The following is a 21,128-nucleotide window of genomic DNA, read 5'->3' as shown; positions in this document are numbered from 1 at the left end:
GAGACGAGCAAACAACAACCCCACAGCAGCGCGCGGGCGTAGCAACTAGTATATTCCTAATTTCCACTCTTCTACTCCCAACACCTCCCATCCCTATTCTTTCTTTTCTATCAAGACCAATAATTCCATCTTTCTTCTTCTTCCTTGTCTCATACCATGAACAATGGCTTCATATTTAGCCAGATATTAACAAGAAAAATTAGTAGATATATCAAGCAACATTATCATTATTGAATCCTTGGTAGAAGGACCCTGATTGGTTAAAAGTTTATCTAATATCTTTATTAGAGGGCTATATCTGTAAAAAAAAAAAAAGTAAGTTATGGTGAAGCAAGCGCTCTTCTGTAAATTATAATATATAAATAATAGTAAAATGTCTATTTTTTTTTTTTTAAGCAGATTATCAGAAAATATGAGAATTTGCTAGATTATCAAGTGAGATTGAATCTATTAAAATCCTAGGAGAGTTTTTCTCTCAACCTAGCTTCTTAACGGGGAGGCCCTATCCTCCATCTCTTAGCTTCCTTCTATCGCTCTCTTCTCGACTTCACTCCACCCAATGGCCTCTGTTGATGCTGTCACCGCAAGATTCGCTGCTTCCCTTGCACTCGCTGAAAGAGGCGGTGCTCCTGACCTAGGAAGATTGGCGGTGGTCCTGTTCGCAGGTCCTCCCAATCCTTTCTAATTGGAAAACCTCTTACCCGCAAGCCAGTTGATCTTACGGCATTCAAAGCTCACTTTCACCGCACTTGGATGGTGGGAAGGCAACTTGGGAGCAAGAACAAGAACCCTTGCCCACAAAAGAAGGTGAGTAGGGCTCCTTTGCGTCTCGCTTACCCTACTGCTGCTGTTGTTCAGGAGGTTAGCCCTAAAGACAAGGGCAAAGGAAAGCTCTATGCTTTCTGGTTCTCGGTACCTAGCATTTAGATTCTCGTCTTTTGCTATTAAAGTTTAGCTTCTGTAATTGTACACCAATTGAGGTCTTTAGGCGATTAGGGTTGCTCTAGCAAAGATTTAGGTAGTGTTGGATTTGAGTTCATATGGTTAGGTCTAAAAATTATGCCCATTTTGTTTACAATGAGGGTTACCTATCATTTGCTTGGTAGCTTAGACCGTCTAGGTTTTATTTGCTGTAAGACAGTATATGATGTACGTGCCTTCTGGTTATGGATAAGTAATGAAATTATCTATTTCTAAAAAAAAAAATGTGAGATTGAATCTATTAATTAAAAAAAAATCAGAAGAGTACTTGATAAGCTTGGCGTGATTATATTTTCATTGGGTGTTGCAAATTGTCACCCCTCAATTTACGAGAGAGTATTTAGTGCACCGACATGCACTTTCACCAACAAATATCGACGGCTGGATAACAGTAAGTACACTTTTTGGTTATTAAAAAAAAGGTTCTCTTTAAATATCAACGGCTGATATTTGTTGGATCTGTTGGTTTACTTACATCGTCGGTGCATAGAAGAATTTTTCCCAATCTAAACGAAATATGGCAAATCTTTAACAGTAAGTACACTTTTTGGTTATTAAAAAAAAGATTCTCTTTAAATATCAACGGCTGATATTTGTTGGATCTGTTGGTTTACTTACATAGAAGAATTTTTCCCAATCTAAATGAAATATGGCAAATCTTTAGGAAAGAGTTTACCTACCCGACATTATTTAATACACTCAAACCATTAATAACTTGTTAATCTTAAGAGTTTACATTTATTCATGGTGCAGACCAAGAGAAAAGACATTTTTTGTGTTTTTCCTTTTTGAAAGAAAAAACATTAATTTTTGCTAATGAAGAAAAATCACTCTAGCTACCTCAACAGTCTCCAACTATAGAGGATATAATGCAAACCACCTGCTGATCATAGCAAGGCATGCTTCAGGTTTGTATTCTGGAGCTGTGTGACCAGCACCCTGCACAATAGAAAACTTAGTAAATTTCTGCTCAAACAAATAGTAGTATATTATTATATTTCTAATACTGAAGTACGTTCTTACCTTTATGGTTGTATATGTCAACTCATATTTTCCCAATGTATACTTCGTTTTGTATCTGAATGGAAAATACATAAACAGTAACTATGAGATAGGATAATTATAACTCAATTCTGCGAAGAAAATGAGATAGAAATTACACCAACCCTGCAACTTGTGCATTGACGAACCAAGGTTTCCATGAAATCTCATCATCAATAGTCAAGTTCAGAGATTCTATCCAAGCAAAAGTACCCACATATGGAATAGCCATATCAACATCACCACTGTTAACATATAAATATTGTGTTCATGATAAAATCCGTAGGAAGAAGTTTTGAGATTTATATGACATATGTAGCAGAATTAGTAGTTACCTGTAAATTAGAACTCTATAGCCTTTTCGTATCAAATTCTTGTGATAAATAACGGTAGAAGAAACATCATTTACATACGAATCTTGTAAGCTCGTATTGCATCTCACCCATTCCTTGATGCTTCCCTGCATGTCATAAATCAACAAAATTAAGCACAATGAATGATATTGTTGCATGAGTCATAATAACCATTTAGGTCGACGGTAGAATATTCCACTTATTGTATATTTTGTAAATATCTATTAATGAGGCAATTATTCTAGATCTTTATTAACAATGCAATTCAAGTTACATTATTTTAACTGATATGAATTTCTTCAAAATGACCTAGCGCTCTCTGCTAGGCTTTGTGGAAGCGGGGCCGCTTCCGGGTCTATCACGACCTACATCTTCTCCATCCATGGAGATTTCTTCTGGCTTCGGCCTCTTCTTGTTTACCCTTGCTAACTCTTTTGTGTTTTTTCACTATTGACATACTTATAGAGAAGCAAATGGTGTGGCCGATCAACTTGCACACCTTGCTAGTTGGAGTAAAGTTGATGATTTCTGGATTGATGAGATGCCTGTTATTATTCGGGATGTTCTCTATGAGGATCAATGTAATGCTTTAAGGGGCTTAGGCTTTATGTCACCCCCCAACACCTCTCTCTCTCTCTCAAAATGTACTATTCTCTTATTAATAATAATCTAAGTGAGGCACCTAGCTAATAAGACTAGGTAATCCATTATCAGAAAAAAGGTAAAGTAGAGAAACTGCTAATGATGATATAAGAGAGAAGAACAAAATCATGCTAAATATATTTTTTTAGAGTGCTAAATTTTCCTTTTGACTCTTACTACAATTAGAATTAACTAATGAAAGTACCTTTACAACATGAAGGGCAGACTGAACAGTTTTATCGTTCGCCCAAAGACGAGAAGATATATAATTGTATTCCTGTACAACACAGCCAGACGTGTTCAGTTACGTCTAGCTAGAATTGCTAAACAGCATGAAAAACTAGTTAAAAGTGCTTTATGGATTTAGAGCCAAGAACAATGCTTCATCAGTAATTCAGTAGTAATGAGCACTTCTAAACGCTCTTTCCTTTGAAGCAACTGAAATTCTAATAAAAAATTCTACATTTCCAGCATTAATGCAACTAAAAAAAATAATAAAGAGGAGATAGAGAGAGATATGTACCCGACACCATGGCCTAGATACTTGAGAGGAAGGAAGGAGGAGATCTATAGGATCTTTGTTACTGAATTCTTGAGGATGCCACTTCCTCCCTATTGGTTTTGGGGTTTCGAGAGTTTCACATGAAGGTTCCAATATATTTGCTTCGTCTAGGTCTTGGACGCACTGCTTGTTCAGATTTAGGGTCATTATAATTTCATTCAACACTACTTAAAATTTGTATTCAATTCTTGGGAAAGTCTCTAATGAGGTTTACACTCACCTCGTTGACAAGTTCAAGATCATACAAACATACAGCATTGTTCGGATCCACATTCACATACTCGCCTTTGCAATTTCTTTTGGTTGACTTAAGTGAAAAGTGAAGAAAATTACAACCATATGTCAGAAAGAGACATTTGGCAGCAAGAAATTGATTAAGCATGCAGGAAAATTACATGTTTATAGAGTAAAGCTCTGTCAAATTTTGATAGTATGTCACAACAAAACGATCTGAAGAGAATGTTTTATGACAATATGGAACCCTAGCTCGGATAAACAACATCGGAAGGTATTTCCATCACCTGGTATAGATCATGTGATATAAGAGCTTTTAGGTAAGCAAAGAGTACTTGGGAATTGACATCTTGTACTTCATCTGTGACTGGGTTGCCAAGGACGTATCCCTATTTCCGGAATATATATACAATTAAAAAAAAAAATACACACACACACACATACTGGCTGCTTAGTGATTATTAGGATTTAAATGTTTAGAACGTACGTAAGAGAAATTAATGATTCAAAATCAAAACGGAAGAACATATACTTGGAGATTCATTGCTGGCTCAAGTCCATCTTCATTACCTGATGGAAGGAGAAAAATTAAAACAAGTGATATTCAGAAACTAGGTTTACCCTATATATCCAATTTCTACTGAGATCTAGAGTGAAGTAAAGTTGCATGATATTAATGATACTTTCTCAATTTTTGGTAGTTGAAGCTGAAATAAGTTTGATTGTACGATAGGCTTGCCATCAGATATTTTTTGAACGATGATCGGAAGAACTATGCCTGCATAAGAATCTCCAGTAATGTAAAGTGGATTGGAGATGAACCTGGGGTGATCCACAAGCCACTACACCACGATAGTAAATTAGAACGATGAAGCTAGTTAAATTACATCAACATTCAACCATATATATTCTTGAAGCACTTACAAGGTGACTATGCAATATGTGGCTTTTAGATATGGGTTATTTATTTATTTTCCTCAAAATAGAAAAAAAAAAAATAAAGGTATGGGTTTTTGTTATGAGTGATTCTAGTTGGACCTCCAAATTTGATATTTGGACCTCCAATTTTTTTCAATTATTAATATATTTTGTCAAGTCATATGAAAAGACAAATAAAGACAAAGAGAGAAAACTGAAGAAAAAAAATACTCTTCTTAAATTACCTGCCTAAATATAACATTTAATTAAATTGATTTTTTATTTCGTTTTAAAATTTACCTAAAATAATTAAGTAAAAACAATAATTTCTATACATGGCCCATCACTTAATACAAAAATAAATTCAAAACAATCTGATTTGAAATTTCCTTAAACTAAATTCATTGAGTATTATAATATAGTTATTACTCGATCTTCCAACCCAAAACCCTTGAAATTCATTCTTTTAGGCAATTCAAAAAGATTCTAGCAACATATCAAGATCGAGAACCTCTGATTAATTTTGGTGGAGGAGAGACCTACTCATAAGAGAGTAATATCATGTGATTTTGATTCATTTTTCTTCTCATGTTGAAGATAGAGATAAAAAAAAAATAGAGTAACATATTGTTGTATCTTATGTTCAAGGGTGTTTTGGTAAAAATAAAGAGGTCTACTTAGCCTTTTAAGTATTCTAAAAAGTAAATTGGAGGTGTACTAAGTATGGGAGGTCCAAATAGCAAATTTGGAGGTCCAACTAGAACCACCCTTTTGTTATTCCAAAATTAAAAAAGATATAGATTTTTTATTTTTTTTTGACCGAAAAGCTACACTGATCGGTACAATATCCACTATTGCACTCTAAAAAGTAAAAAAGATACAGGTCATTCGATCAAAAACTAAAAATCAAAGCGTGAGGCATTTGGTTTGATAACTAGCTAGCATGTTTTTTTTGCTGCAATTGTTATTATCCAAGTTTGATTCTTACAGATTCCAAAAGGATTAGCCCTAGTGCTAATAGATTTGGTTGGTGAGACGAGGATGGAATTGTAACCACCCAAATTCGATTCTTACTTATTCCAAAATGGCTATTTCTCCAAGTGCTAGTTAGATTTTTGGTGAGGCAATTATGAATGAACGGTAAACTCATACATCTACCGGTCGAATTTTCACCAGCTTTGTGTGCCTTAATTTTCCCATTTCACAAGTTATGGGGCGGCTTTGTGAGACCATAGTTTTCCTTCTTTTCTATTTGGTGTACACCAAAATTCATGATTGGTCAGTGGTGCAGAGCTCGGTTCGAGGAAGAATTTATCTTCCGTACCAAATATTAAAATAAAATTAAATTCATAAAGCTGTATGTGATACCCGTGTCATTAGCAAAGAATGAAATATTAAACCTTACCTTTCTAAGAAACTGATATGTTTGTGCAGCTGATATTGTGTCATTCAAATTGGGATATTCGTCCCAATTTTTAGCATATGAGAATCCTGTCCCGACAGGGGCATCTATAAATATTATGTTGGCAACCTGCAAGTATTTTGGATTGTTTAGTTCTGGAGGTCTCAATGAGTCAATAACAAAAACACAGACAACATAAGTCTCCTACCTTTGTCCATGAGTATGGGTTCAACTTCAGCTGTGGCTTGTTGTCAAACGAGTGTGCATAGTCAAATGACAGAGGACCTATAACAAAATGTCAAAATGTCATAGTAACAATCTTTATTAGGATTGGACTGGGTGGTTCGGTAACAGCCAATGTTGGAATTGGCGTCTCAGGTTTAACGTTTTGAAGATATGAAACTAAGCAAAATTTTGCTGAACTCAAGTTTCGTTGATTCTGAAACAGATCTGACTATATATTTTCAAATCATACGAAAATCTATCTAAATTCAACCAAAACACCGTCAATTTTTCATCAACCCCAACAACCGAAGTCGAAAACCCAAAATCCTAGACCTCTAAAATTAATGGCTGAGTGAGATGAAGAAGGATTGCAGGAGAAGTGAAGAAAATTAGAAGAGACATAATACCAAGAAGTATGCGAAGAATAGAAGAAGAGAAGGAAAAATGGGAAAGGGAGAGGCGAGAGAAAAGGAGAGACAAAAATCTTGGCCTCAAGGAAATCCAGGACCTCCTTGTATTTCAGAGAGAGAGAGAGAGCTTTTGTTTTTGTTAGAAGAAAATAAGCTTACTTGTTCACTTAAAAGTTGCCTTCCGTCCCAAGGTCTCTGCATTTATTTAAAAAAAAAAATTGCCTTCCAAATAAACAGATTGTGCAATTACACACACAAATACAGACACGAACAATATATATGATTGGTGCATCCGATATTCACCTCATTAGCCCAAACTAGAGCATCAAAGAACTGGAAAATTCTACAATGTGTTAACGTATGACATGCATACAATTGCATTAAAAGTGGTAAAATGAGTCCTCAAAATAATAATATTAGTCCTCAAATTGATAACATGAGTCCTTCAAGTGGTAAATTTTCTTAGTTACCACATGAGTCCTCAAAATAGTAATATTAGTCCTCAAAGTGATAACATGAGTCATTAAAGTGGTAAATTTTCTTAATTTACCATATGAGTCCTCAAAATAGTAATATTAGTCCTCAAAGTGGTGAGAAATGTTAACATATCATAGCTTTATCCCAAAGAACTACTGAACTATATATAACTCTAAACCTGCAATGTAATTATACACGATGACTGTAAAAGAGATTTTGAAGTGAAGCAAAATACGCATACCAATATTTTCAAATACAAGGGCAGAAAAACCAGAACAACCAGGACCTCCGGTGAGCCAAAGCACAAGAGGATCATACACCGGAGATCCTTCGGACTCAATGAAGTAATAGAATAATTGCACGTTATCCAAGTCTCCAACTCCGATGTACCTGAATAAGTACAATTAAAAACGCGCCATGATTCATTAATTGTGATCGGTTCATCCAGGGACGGAACCAGGACTGTAAAAGAAGGTGGGCTGAATCAAACTAAGTTATGTGTTTGAAGGAAAAAATAAATTCACTAATCTGTTTTATGACAGTTCCTTGATGAAAATCTAAATTAGATCCTATATTAGAATTCAATGCTAAACTCTTAATTGAAAAAATTATAAAATTAATTGGAGAATTCATTTATTTTGTTTTGGTCAGATAGAGAAGTCTATCTTAAATGAACCTGAAAGGACTAAATACACACGGAAAGAAAAAATTAAGAAAAGAATCACAGAAGAAAAAGAGAAGAATAGGAGAAAATGAATTAGAGATGAGAGAGAGGGAAAGGTCTTTAGGGGATATTAAGACTATTCTATAATCTATACCTTGCATATATTTCTTTCAAAAATGAGGTGGGCTGCAGCACACCTCAGCCACCCCTTGGTTCCGTGCCTGGGTTCATCAATCTATATATGCAACTACGTAAATTAGTAGTATGTTAAGAGTACGAACCCAGTATCAAGTCTGAATGCATGGAAGGTCACCGGGAAAGCCGGGTAAGCTGGTGATGATGGACCTGGAAGCAGCATTAATGTGAAAGAGGAAGACTAGAAGAACTGCTTGTAACATCACAGTCATGATGCACCTGATGGCTGCAGCTCGAAGGTGTTTTGATTGTTTGGCTGTGGAAAGCCTCTGGACGTAGTTTCAGTACCAGTTATGTGGTAGTAGTCATGAATTAATGTTGAAGTGACCATACTCATTAATCGTCTTATATTTTAATTCGTTTGGGGACCCCCATATGTACTACGGTACTACCACAACAACACGGTTAGCTGAGCGATCCATCAACAAGTCTAACCAAATGGTCAGCCCAACATATATATATATATATATATATATATATATATATATATATATATATATATATATATATATATATATATATTTTCAAGTAAATGAAGCCAATACTTCCGAGCAGAGATATAAGATATTAACTAACATCCATCTGATCATAATCTGATGTAAATATATTTCAACTTCGAGACAAGCTAGTGTACTGGTGGGTATGAGATACCCTCATTTACAACTATTTGAACAAAAATTTACAAGTATTTGAACCAAAATTACAACATTGAGAACAAAAGTTACCATATTCATTTACATTATTTACATATAGTTAAACAAAAATTACAACATTGACAACGAATTTGTTCAAAAGCTTGTAAAAATGTCGTAAGAGGTGTAATTACTATTATTAGAACTAAGATTACAACATTGACAACAAATTTGTTCAAAAACTTGTAAAATGTCGTAAGAGGTGTAATTACCATTATTAGAACTAAGATTACACAAAGTATTACTCAAATTACAACTTTGACAACAAAATTTGTTCTCACTTTTGTAAATGTGGGTATGAGATACCCACCAGTACACTAGAATTTCCCTTCAACTTCAGCATTCACAGTCACATGTATCAAACATTCAAACTTCCTAGTAGACATACTGAGTACTAAAACAAATCAAACAGCAATTCAATTGTTCAAGGATTCCATTCAAAAACAAAATGAAAAAGAATTTCATATTTCAACCAAAAACAAGCAAATTCCAACCAAAAATAAAGAGAACAATATATAATTCAATCTTTTCAAAAAGATAAAGAACAATAGAACCTGATTTTAGTAACCACAAACTTTAGGACTCGAGGCCTCGACGGCTTGTTATAATATTACAAAATTAGAACAGAGAATGGAATTCAAAAATTGAAATTATGATTGAGAAAAAAGAGAAAGATTGCTTCTGTGCATCTATGAGAGTTTGTCAATGGTTTAAATACACAGAAAAGGATGAAATAAGAAAGAGTTTACCGACAAGAATCGGTAAACTTGCACCAACAAAAATTAACGACTGGATAACATTACGTACATATTTTTGTTATTAAAAAAAAGATTGCCTATAAATATCAACAACTGATATTTGTTGGATCTGTTGGTTCACTTACATTGTCGGTGCATAGAAGAATTTTTCCCAATCTAAACGAAATATGGCAAATCTTCAGGAAAGAGTTTACCGACCCGACATTATTTAATACACTCAAATCATTAATAACTTGTTAATCTTAAGAGTTTACATTTATTCGTGGTGCAGACCAAGAGAAAAAACATTTTTTGTGTTTTTCCTTTTGAAAAAAAAAAAAATAAATAATTTTTGCTTAATGAAGATAAATCACTTTAGCTACCTCAACAATCTCTGACTATAGAGGGTATAATGCAAACCACTCCTGATCATAGCAAGGCATTCTTCAGGTTTGTATTTTGGAGCTATGTGATTAGCTCCCTGCACAAATAGAAAACTCAGTAAATTTCTGCTCAAACAAATGGTAGTATATTTCTAATCTAATACTTTAATAATATATATATATATATATATATATATATATATATATATATATATATATATATATATATAAAATTGATAAATTGAATCATGAAAACGTTGCCAACAGACTTGTATAGAAGAAGGTGCAATTAAAATAAAAATAAACAGAAACATTCAATGCCGAAAGAGACATAAAGGCATGACCAACATCTCAACATGAATAAATGACCCACATGATTATCCAAGCTCCCATGTCCTAAATTCGAAAATAAAATTTAAAAAGGGAGTAGCTACCAAAAGTCCAAGAGTCCAAAGTCCAAAACGTGAAGAGAAAAAAAAAACTAATAATAATAAAAATGTGAAGAGAATCAGAGATGAATTGATGAAGAAAAGCTTCGATTTATCTGGCTGATATGAATTGATAAAAGCACTAAAAGACAAAATCTCTTTCAACCAGCAAACAAATCATTTTCTCTATATTTCTACTTCTCTTTACTTTGACCAACAAGTACAATACAGGTTAGTTTTTTTTCTTCTATATATTTTTACGAAAATTTTTGTTTTTAATCTTTTGGGTTTAAAGTTGTAAAGTGCCAAGTTTGATTATTGTTGTATGGTTTAATAGTTTAATTGGATTAGAAAAGATTAGCCTTTAGCAAGCAATCTCGATACAAGATGATGATTCGTTTGAATTTGTTCATCGATTAATTTTATCTTTTCTTGTTTATTTGGTTTTGTTTATATATTTTCACTTAATTGAATAGATTAACTTCATATGATTAATTTAATCACCATGTTACATAATTGAAATTTATTTTTGAAACAGACATGGAAAAATTTTATAAGAGAATATCAGAGTTGCCACACCCTAGAGAAACAAATATTGGTAGTTCAAAGAGAAGTTGTATAGAAATCAATATGGCAGATCTTCCATCGGATCCTGGCTCGAGAACTCCGATTTCAGATTATGATCCAAATGTTTGCGATTGTTAATGTCTAAAAGTTCAGCGGTAGCTAAACCTTTGTTAACGCTGATCCGGTGGGCGGATCAATACTTGTGAGTTGTGATGTTCTCAAAGCCTCCGCTACCTATCAAGTAAAATACAGAGGGCGTCAGAGGGAGACCGCGCTGGGCGGTCTTCGACTCTCCGATGCCTAAGTTAGTCAATGTATTTATGTTGACAAAGTAACAGTAGGTAAGTATTAAATGCGTAATTAATGAGGAGAGAGGAGGGAACATTTTATAGGTGAGGAGGAGGTTGATCTTCTCTTTGTTTTCGATGTGGGACTGATGTGCTTCAGTCCCCAGCTCTGGGAGCTTCTGATGTTATCTTGGCGCGGCGCGTCGGCGGTGATCTGGGGGTGATCCGAGGCTCAGGCTGTTGCCCGCCTGGCTGTGTATCTGCATGCTATTCCCCTGGCGGGAATTAGTACTTCTGGCGGTACAATGAGCGTAGCCCATTATAACTAATTATGCTTGCAAATGTACATGTATGTACAAGTCCCCCAAGTCCCCAGTCAAGGAGGGCAATCTTGGTTGGGCAGTTGTTCGGCGGTTTGAAGCGTTATCTTCCGCTAGGCTTGCAATAGCATAATTAGCGTCAGTGCGTTGTCAACCATGGATTTACTGAGCAAACGCTTTATACCCTTTCGGGTGGGCCCCTGCTAGGCCCCCCAGGGAGTCCCCCACTCCCCGGCGAAGATAGACCTCCGGACGGTCAGCAAATTGTTTGTTGAGGGGGAGCTGCACAGAGCAGAGGGTGTTGGGTAGCGAGCCCAATCTTTAGTACCCAAATGACGGGGGTCAACTTGCCTGATCAGGGCCGTCGTAGACTGTTGACAAGTCCCCGTGTCTCGTGGGGACGGTCTGACGGTAACGCCGCGTGGCGGTCGTTGTCAGAGTGAGGCGTGGCCCCGTAGGAAGCAGCATCCAGTAGACGTGCCTGGCGGTATTTTATTGAGCGATATTGTGCTGAACAAAGTACGCAGCTAGCAAGCTGGAAAAGGGGGTTCCGCTAGAGGTGTGTAGTGGAAGCCGCCCCGCTTGCAGGATGACAAGGGAGAAGTTTCGCTGGCGGGGTTTCGCTCAGCGGAGACTCCGTCCCTTGGAAGGTGACAAGGGAGAAATTCCGCTGGCGGAGTTTCGCTCAGCGGAGACTTCGTCATTTGGAAGATGACAAGGGAGAAGTTCCGCTGGCGGGGTTGCGCTCAGCGGAGACTTCGCCGCTTGGAAGATGACAAGGGAGAAGTTCCGTTGGAGGAGTTTCGCTCAGCGGGGACTTCGTCCCTTGGAAGATGACAAGGGAGAAGTTCCGCTGGCGGGGTTTCGCTCAGCGGGGACTGGAAGATGACAAGGGAGTTTGAATTAGTCGGCTTCTGCCTCCGAGGATGACTAAGAGAGACTGAAAATTTTAGGGTTTGGGAATTCTGATTTAGGGGTTTTGGGGCTTCTTCGATTAGATTTCTGTAAATTCAAAGACAAGAGAAACTAAGGATGGAGAGAATTGCAACAGAGAAGTGATAGAGGAGCGATGTTCAGGTAGCCATGGATCTGACACGCTAGAATTTCAACAATGGACCAAGAAGGAAGAAGGAAGAAGGAAGAAGGACGCTGGAAGATAAAGGCAAATAGAGAACCCCAATCCTTAGTTCTCTCTCGAAAAAAAAAAAAAAAAACTTGAATAACCATGTTCGATATTCCAACCCGACTTATTGTAAAAAGTGGTAGTCAAGTTGTAATTAGTGTTAATATTTCACTATAACAAGTTTGATAACCGTTTTACCAATAAAACAATGAATTGTGGTAAAAAGTGGTAATTTAGTTATAATAAGTGTTAACACTTCATTATTACAAGTTTTCAGAACCACTTTACTAATAAAACAACGAGTGTGTTGCTATAATAGTAAAACTTCATATATTTAAGTAAATTTGCGGTGAGTCCTTTATGGTGTAATAAGGTTGTCTATCTTGTAACTATTGTCCTTTATGAGTTATTTACTTATTTAACGATGTTTTTTCCTGATTTTACGACAATTGAGGTCCAAAGTAGTAACTAAGGTTGTATTTATGGTAATTCTTTAATATTACAAGTTTGAGAACCATTTGACCGATGAGACAACGAATTGTTGTAGAAGTAGTAATCAAGCTCTTATTTGTGGTAATTTTTTATATTACAAGTCTGAAACCCATTTTACTAATGTGACAACAAATTGTTGTCAAAGTGGTAAAACTTTATGTATATGTTGTAAATGAGGCACGAGTCCTTAATTGTGTATTAAAGTTCTATATTTTGTAATTTAATACTTTTCTTGTGTAAATCTCATCATCCATGAGATAATTACTCGTTTAACAATGCATTTTACTATAAATTACAACAATTGAGGTATAGCGTTGTAATTATGGTTGTTTTTATGATAATTACTTGAAATGCAATTCTATTTACAAAAAAAAAACGATCATTTTACCACTGCTACAACAAATGTTTCGTTTATATGGTAAATAATCATATTAGACCTAAAACTTTTCAAGTCCTTATTCTTGTAATCCAGTTGTTCTTTTTGTAACTAGAGTCCTTTCTTTTGTAAATTATATCATCGATGAGACATTTTACAACAAACAACCACATTGGACGTATTTAGTGATAATTATAGTTGTAATCAGAGTAATTACTACATTTACGATCTTCATTACAAGTTTTTGAACGATTTACATATAAAACAATAAATGAGTACTTAGTATGGTAATTTTTTTTTTAGTACACATGTCAAATTATAAGTGGATAACCTGTTGACCTGTACAACAGGTTTCACTAACTAATTTAATTTAATATATATTTATTAAAAAGTTGATGTATGACAAACATCAACACACCTTAGACTTCCCCCTATATATGTATGTATGTATGTATATGTATATGTATATGTAGATATATAAATATATGTATAATTTTATACTTATGTGTGTGTGTGTATATATATATGTGTGTGTATATGTATATGTAGATATATATAGGGTTATTATCACAAATGGTACCTGAACTTATCTTCTATTTTATCGATGGTACCTGAACTTCAATTTTGATCACAACCAGTACCCAAACTTTTCGATTTCATTTTAAATGGTACCTAAGGCCACCTTCGGTAACTATTCCGGCCAAAAAAGCCAAATCTAAAAAAAAAAAAAAAAAAAGAAACAAGTTCAAGGCAAGTCTATTACCAAAAAATCATCACTATATATGATTGCAACCCTTGAAATCATCAAAAATCATCACTATGATTGCCTCCCATGCCGTTTTTAGTCGGAATAGTGACCGGAGGTGGCTCTAGGTACCATTTAAAATGAAATCAAAAAGTTCGGGTACTGGTTGTGATCAAAATTGAAGTTCAGGTACCATCGATAAGATTGATGTATAGTTCAGGTACCATTTGTGATAATAACCCATATATATATATATATACTAATTCTATCCAGTTATGTAGATATATATATATACTAATTCTATCCAGAGCGAGGCCTCGCTCTGAAATTAAAGTGTGAGGTTGGAGTTTAGGGTCACTTTTCGGTCGCATATCCACATCTCGACCGTTCAGTTTTTAAGTACTAATGTATAGATCATCTCTGCAAAATTTCAGCCAAATTGATGATCTTTAAGGTATCTAACCCGCTTAAACCAATGGACGAACTGAATCTGTCAAACCTGAACCGTACTAGCTTTAAGGTAGTTATCAATGCCTTAACGACTATCAATTTAGCTGAAATTTTGCAGAGATGATCTATACATTAGTACCTAAAAACTGAATGGTCGAGATGTGGATATGCGACCGAAAAGTGACCCTAAACTCCAACCTCGCACTTTAATTTCAGAGCGAGGCCTGTGTGTGTGTGTGTGTGTATTAGATATATAAAAAAAACAAGAGGAAGTGAGGGGTAAAATGGTCATTTTGGATCAAATTGTGTGAAATTTGAATGTGTGGGGAGTTATCTGTTAAAATTGGAATAGCATGGACTGAACTGTCGAATCCCAAAAAGTACAGGGGAGGACCAGTAATTTCCCCAAAAAAGAATTAGTACCAAACAAGGTGTGTGCACTGCAATCATGATGAATATGTAAAGTAATCTAGATTTTGTGACAAACATACCATGCTGAAAAGACTAATTTGCTCAAGTACAACACCAATGCAGAGTCATTTATAGTTTTATACGTGCAGTGATGCCAGGAGTAGCTCTACACAGATTGAAAGAACACCCAGTATGATTATCTTACAGTATTAATGACTAAATAACTAAACTCTTAGTTAATGGTTGATTTAAAGTTATCGTTGCTCTGTTTGCAGGTGGACTTCTCTTTATTAGTAGTAATTTGCAATATGTTACAAGCTCGACCTTGGTGCTATACATCTTCTCGAAATCCTCAAGTAGTACACATCTGAAGAACTCATATGGCATGATTGGTTCAATCTTAAAATGTAAGATATTTTGACAAGAACTAACCACTTTTTAATTTGTATATAAATAACATCTTTGGTTAGAATATCTGTCTTTTGAAAAATGTAAATACAGAAGCTTGGCTTAAATACCAGCTCCTGTTCAAGACGTCCATCTCTGAAATATTTATATATTCAAGTCTGGTCAAAGGAAAATTCTACAAAATGTTAATGTATGACATGCATACAATTGCCTTAAAAGTGGTAATTTGAGTCCTCAAAATAGTAATATTAGTCCTCAAAGTGGTAACATGAGTCCTTAAAGTGGTAAATTTTCTTAGTTACCACATGAGTCCTCAAAATAGTAATATTAGTCCTCAAAGTGGTAACATAAGTCCTTAAAGTGGTAAATTTTCTTAATTTACCATATGAGTCCTCAAAATAGTAATATTAGTCCTCAAAGTGGTAACATGAGTCCTTAAAGTGGTAAAAATAGTTGATGTATGAGAAATGTTAACATACCATAGCTTTACCCTCAAAGCTGGTCAAAATACCAGCTTGCATAATTTGTAAAACAACAACATATTCAGTCAATATTTCTTAGTTTGGCGTTACTACTCCATGCATATAAAATTAAAAGGGCTAAATACTAGTTAGTACCCTGTGGTTTAGGTCCAAAATCAATTCAGTCCCTGGACTTCTGATTTCATCAAAAACACCCCTGCACTTTCAATTTTGATCTAATATGTCCAATTCGTTAATATTCTGTTATGGGTTCAAGTTATAGTTGGATTATTTGTTGAAAAACTATTTATTTTTAATAGTAGGACTCACTCCTAAATTGACTATGCAGACCACCTCGACACCACATCATAAAACATAGGCCATATATGAGCCACATTAACAAGTTAAATAACTCAATTGTCGGAAAACTAACAAATTGGACCTATTAGATCAAAATTGAAAGTGCAGGGGTGTTTTTGATGAAATTGGAAGTTCATGGACTGAATTGATTTGGGACCTAAACCACAGGGTAGTAATTTGTATTTAACCCAAATTAAAAATTCATGGAAAAAAAAAAATACTAATCCACAGCATCGCGCGGGCAAATTTTCTAGTAGATTTGACGCACGCTTTCTGATTCTAGTGGCTTTAGTCTGTTTGTTATTTCTTGTTAATCACTCTTGACTTTGATTTTGTGTATATTTGACTTGAAAACTAGACTCATGTTTATCAAATGCAAAAGCTTTATTCCGTGTAAGAGATGATGCTAGTGAAGGAAAACACCTGCTTGAATATGAATCTACGGTGAACTGATCGACTGCTACTGGCTGGAGAAATCAACATCAAATTGGATCCGATTCTAATGTCATCCAAAGTCTTGTGAGTTGTATTTGCTAGCTTTTAGATCTCATTTGAGGATCCTATTCCCTTTAAATTGTTATGACTTGCATAGATTTTTCTTGGTGCTCATACTTGATGCCTAATGGTGCGTAAAAGCCAGCCATGATATCACTGGGATAGATTATATCCATTTCATGAATGTGTTTTCATTCTCTGCCACTCAGCATATGTGTTTATGTTTGACCTATGTTGCATCACCAGGTTTCCGTTGCTTGCGTGTTTTGAGAAAGGAGGAACGAGATACTGATAGATCCTCATTCTTGATCAATGGAAGCAAAGTACTAGAGCATCGATCTCATTGTTTCTTTTGATGGAAAATCTAATCCTATTCGCAATTACTCTGCTGATGAGCTTATAAAGACAACCAACAACTTTGATACTTAATTAAGAAGTACTTCACGTTGAGCTGGCTCAATGAGGATGTAGTAAAATCTCTAGCTATTCGTGACATTATCATTTCAACGAAGAGCAACCATGAGTGACCTCAATAGGTAGGACAGCCTCTGTTCCGAACATCATACAAAAGGGTGTTTCACCGGTGGCGGCGGTTGGAGTTGTCCGGATGACCCATAGAACTTCTGGAAGCTTCTCCGCCCACAAACCCTTGGCGTCGTCGAGTTTCTTTTTTAGCAACTTCTTGATTATCTTGTTTGCTGCTTCAACCTGGCCGTTGGTTTGGGGATGGGCGACAGATGCAAAACTCAGCTTGGTGCCCAAGTTGGCGGTAAAGGAGATGAGTTCCTTTTTGTTGAACTGCGTGCCGTTGTCTGTAATGATTGTATGTGGGACACCATAGCGGCAGTAGATGTTCTTCCAGAGGAAGTGAATTACCTTGGCGGTAGTTATTGCCGTTAGTGGCTCCGCCTCTATCCACTTGCTGTTGTAGTCGATGGCAACAATGATGTACTTGAACTGGCCCTTAGCGGTTTGGAACTTTCCCATCAAATCGAGGCCCCACGTGGAGTGAATCCATGGGCCGATGATGATTGACAGCGGTTCTGCCGGTGCATGTGGGAGATCTGCAAACTGTTGGCATTTGTGGCAAGACCTCGAAATCCGCCGGGCGTTATCACCAAGTGTGGGCCAGAAGTAGCCTTGTCGCATTGTGCGATTGGCCAAGGATCTGGCGCCCGAGTGGTTTCCACATTCTCCGCCGTGGATCTCAGCTAGAACAACTCTTCCCTCCTCCGGGGTTAGACAGCGGAGGTTGGGATGGGTGAATCCCTGGCGGTAAAGCTTGCCATTCTGGATGTTGTAGCGGGTTGCTCTCCGCTTGAGTTGTCGCGCTTGGACCTTGTCTTCCGGCAATGTCCCGCTGCGCTTGTATGCGATAATCTCATCCATCCAGCTGGGACTGACCTCAATGCTGAAGATCTCCGCCAGGGTTTTTGTGATACTTGGTCTGTCAAGGCTTTCCACCCTTGTGTCCGCTGGACTTTGATGTGGTTGGGCGGTTGCCAGTCTCGCCAGTGAATCAGCCTTGGCGTTCTTTGCCCTGGGGATTTGTGTGATGGTGTGAAATTTGAACTTTTTAAGCAGCGTTTTGACGTACCCCAAATATGCCGCTAACTGCTGGTCCTTGACTTGGAAGCTGTCGTTGACCTGGTTAACGACTAATTGAGAGTCGCTGAATATGTTGACGCTGTCAGCACCCGAGTCGATGGCAAGGTAGACTTTTGGGATGCTGCTTAGAGTTTCCTATATCAGCTCTAGTGCATGAATATGCAACAATAGGAAATGATGAATGAGGTTTCGGAGCTAGTGAATCCTTAACCTGGAAAGCTAGACTAGGTATAGCGAAGCAGCTTGCAAATGCTCTTTCATATCTCCATACTTCCTTTCCTAGGCCAATCATTCTCTGGGATCTAAATTTTAGTTGTATTTACTTAGGCCATGATTATGTTCCCAAACTCTCCTACTTCGGGCTCTCCATAACCATCCCTCCCATGAAATCATATGCTGAAGATGAACCAAAAGGAAGATTTGGGTACTTTGACCCTGCTAACATTACATTTGGTATTATTTCAGAAAAAGGTGATGTTTATAGCTTTGGTGTGCTTTTACTTATATTTCTAACAGGACAAAAAGCTGTGGTTACCAATCAGGACGGGGAATACGAATCAATTAATTCATATGTGAAATTTCGTACTTGTAATGGTCAGATTCAGAGCATTGTTGATCCTAAAATCTTTGGCGAGGTAGGGAAACGAGCAAGTACAACAGCACTTGCAAGATTTCATAGCACTGGCATTATTATGCACTCTAGTGTCAAATGAAAATGAACGGCCAGATATGATCAATGTATCAAAAGAGCTGGAAAGGATTCAGAAGTCTACCTTTCCTCGTTGCTAGTTGTACCCTGATAAAGTAATCTGGGTTCACATTCAAAATCAATTGGCAATGGATGGAGTGTCCCAAACCCTTAGAAACCTATAGCCAATGTCCCATTTTTCCCATGTGGGATGTATATATTCTCAACATATCCTACATATGTATTAGAAGTTGCTGTTGAATTATGTCATCTACATATTAATGATTATGTCTGTCATCTAGTCACTAATGATTGTGTCTGCCTCATTCTTCTAGCTGTGTAGGATGTGGCTGCCATGCTGTCATCTTTTCCTTGTTTTAGGGGTTGTAACTTTTCCTTGTTTTAGGGGTTGTAATTAATGATTGTGTTAGCTTAGTTTATGGGAGTTGACAGCTGCAATTTGCCTGCTCCCTCATCATTCCTCTCTCCTATATAGTCAGCCTCTCTCTTGTATATTTTCTGATCAATTGAATGAATAAAAAAAAACACACTCAATCATTTATTTTCAATATGGTATCAGAGCAGAAATCCTCATAGGACCTACATCTGTATTGTTCTTTCAAGGCTCTCGTGTTTCTCTATCCTTCTCATTAAAATGACAGAAGGAGAAGGTTCTCTCTATGCAAAGACAGAAAGCCCAGATGGGAATCCGAATCAGCGTCTATGCTCAGTGCTTCTAAATGAGTTCAACTATCTTGCTTGGTCAAGAGCCATCACTCTAGTCCTTGGTGGAAGATCAAAGCTCAGCTTCATCAATGACAAAAACAACATCCCAGATGCCTCATCATCTGAATATGAAAGTTGGTTATCCAAAGACCAACTTGTTATGTCATGGCTTATTAATTCAATGGAGCCAAAGCTTGCTGAAATCTTCAGCTATTCGGAGTCATCTCGACATCTCTGGGATGTTGTCAAAGACATGTATGGCAACACTACACCAATTTTGTTGTCAGACAACGGCTGAAAACCGTTGTGTGATTTGAAGACCCACCGTTGTAGAGTGAGCCGTTGTCTGATGAAAAATCAGACAACGGTGGAACACAGTTGTGTGATAAACACACAGACAACAGGTATGTGTTATAACCATTGTGTGATAGCTCGGCAGATGCCCAGCGCAGCTACGCAGCAGCTGAGGGGCGTCTTCAGACAACAGTACCAGTTTGCAACCGTTGTATGTTAAGCATGTCAGACAACATTTTTTTATTTTGTCTGTTGTCTGATTTCTCTTCAAACTTCAGTTCTTAGACTATATCTGTTGTGTGATTAACTTTAGGACAACAGGGTTCAATTGCTTCTGTTGTGTGATTAACTTGTAGGACAACAGAGTTCAATTAATTCTGTTGTCTGAGTGTAAATCAGAAGACACTGATTCGTTAAAAACCGATGTGTGATATGATTGATTACAATGTATTTTTGTCCCATTTTTGTTACCTGATCATTGTGTGATCAGAATTAGGCAAAATTAATGCTCCATTATTACGTAAATAATGGTACGTCTAGATCGTTGATCAATTGGAAAGAAAACACATTGCAAATGCTCAAATGAGTAATCAAACCTATTCCATATATCTCTTAATGTTAAAAGCATTTCCCAAAAGCTGATACAACTACGTAAAACATGCCACATATAGAGTTTGTGCAGGAACTTGGTTTCAATAGCCAACATATTGATACAAACTCTTGTCTTCCCACTATTCCAGGAACTTAATCTGTGCAGCCATGGTGTAAAACCTTTAAAGTTGAAGCGAGTGGTTTGCAATTTCTGTCCAAATGTCCGACCAAAGACACCTCAGCCAAAAAAGCCAGTCCAGAACCTATATACAAACAAATAAGCTTTAGAAAGTTGAAATTACTCTCTATCCATCTGAACACAACCTTCTGCATGCCATCCAAAAGTGCATATATCCAATTGTTATGCTTATGATTTAAATAT

General features: G+C 36.5%; 2 pseudogenes; one reads left to right on the top strand and one right to left on the bottom strand.

Annotated features, from left to right (window-relative positions):
• Positions 1-1,560: 1,560 nt before the first annotated feature.
• On the bottom strand, positions 1,561-8,406 carry LOC133735949 (serine carboxypeptidase-like 18; annotated as a pseudogene).
• Positions 8,407-16,846: 8,440 nt separating this feature from the next.
• On the top strand, positions 16,847-19,236 carry LOC133737083 (serine/threonine-protein kinase ZRK1-like; annotated as a pseudogene).
• Positions 19,237-21,128: the final 1,892 nt, after the last annotated feature.

This window comes from Rosa rugosa, chromosome 3, assembly GCF_958449725.1.
Source record: "Rosa rugosa chromosome 3, drRosRugo1.1, whole genome shotgun sequence".
Classification (NCBI taxonomy): Eukaryota; Viridiplantae; Streptophyta; class Magnoliopsida; order Rosales; family Rosaceae; genus Rosa; species Rosa rugosa.
This window is presented reverse-complemented; position numbering and strand designations above follow the sequence as displayed.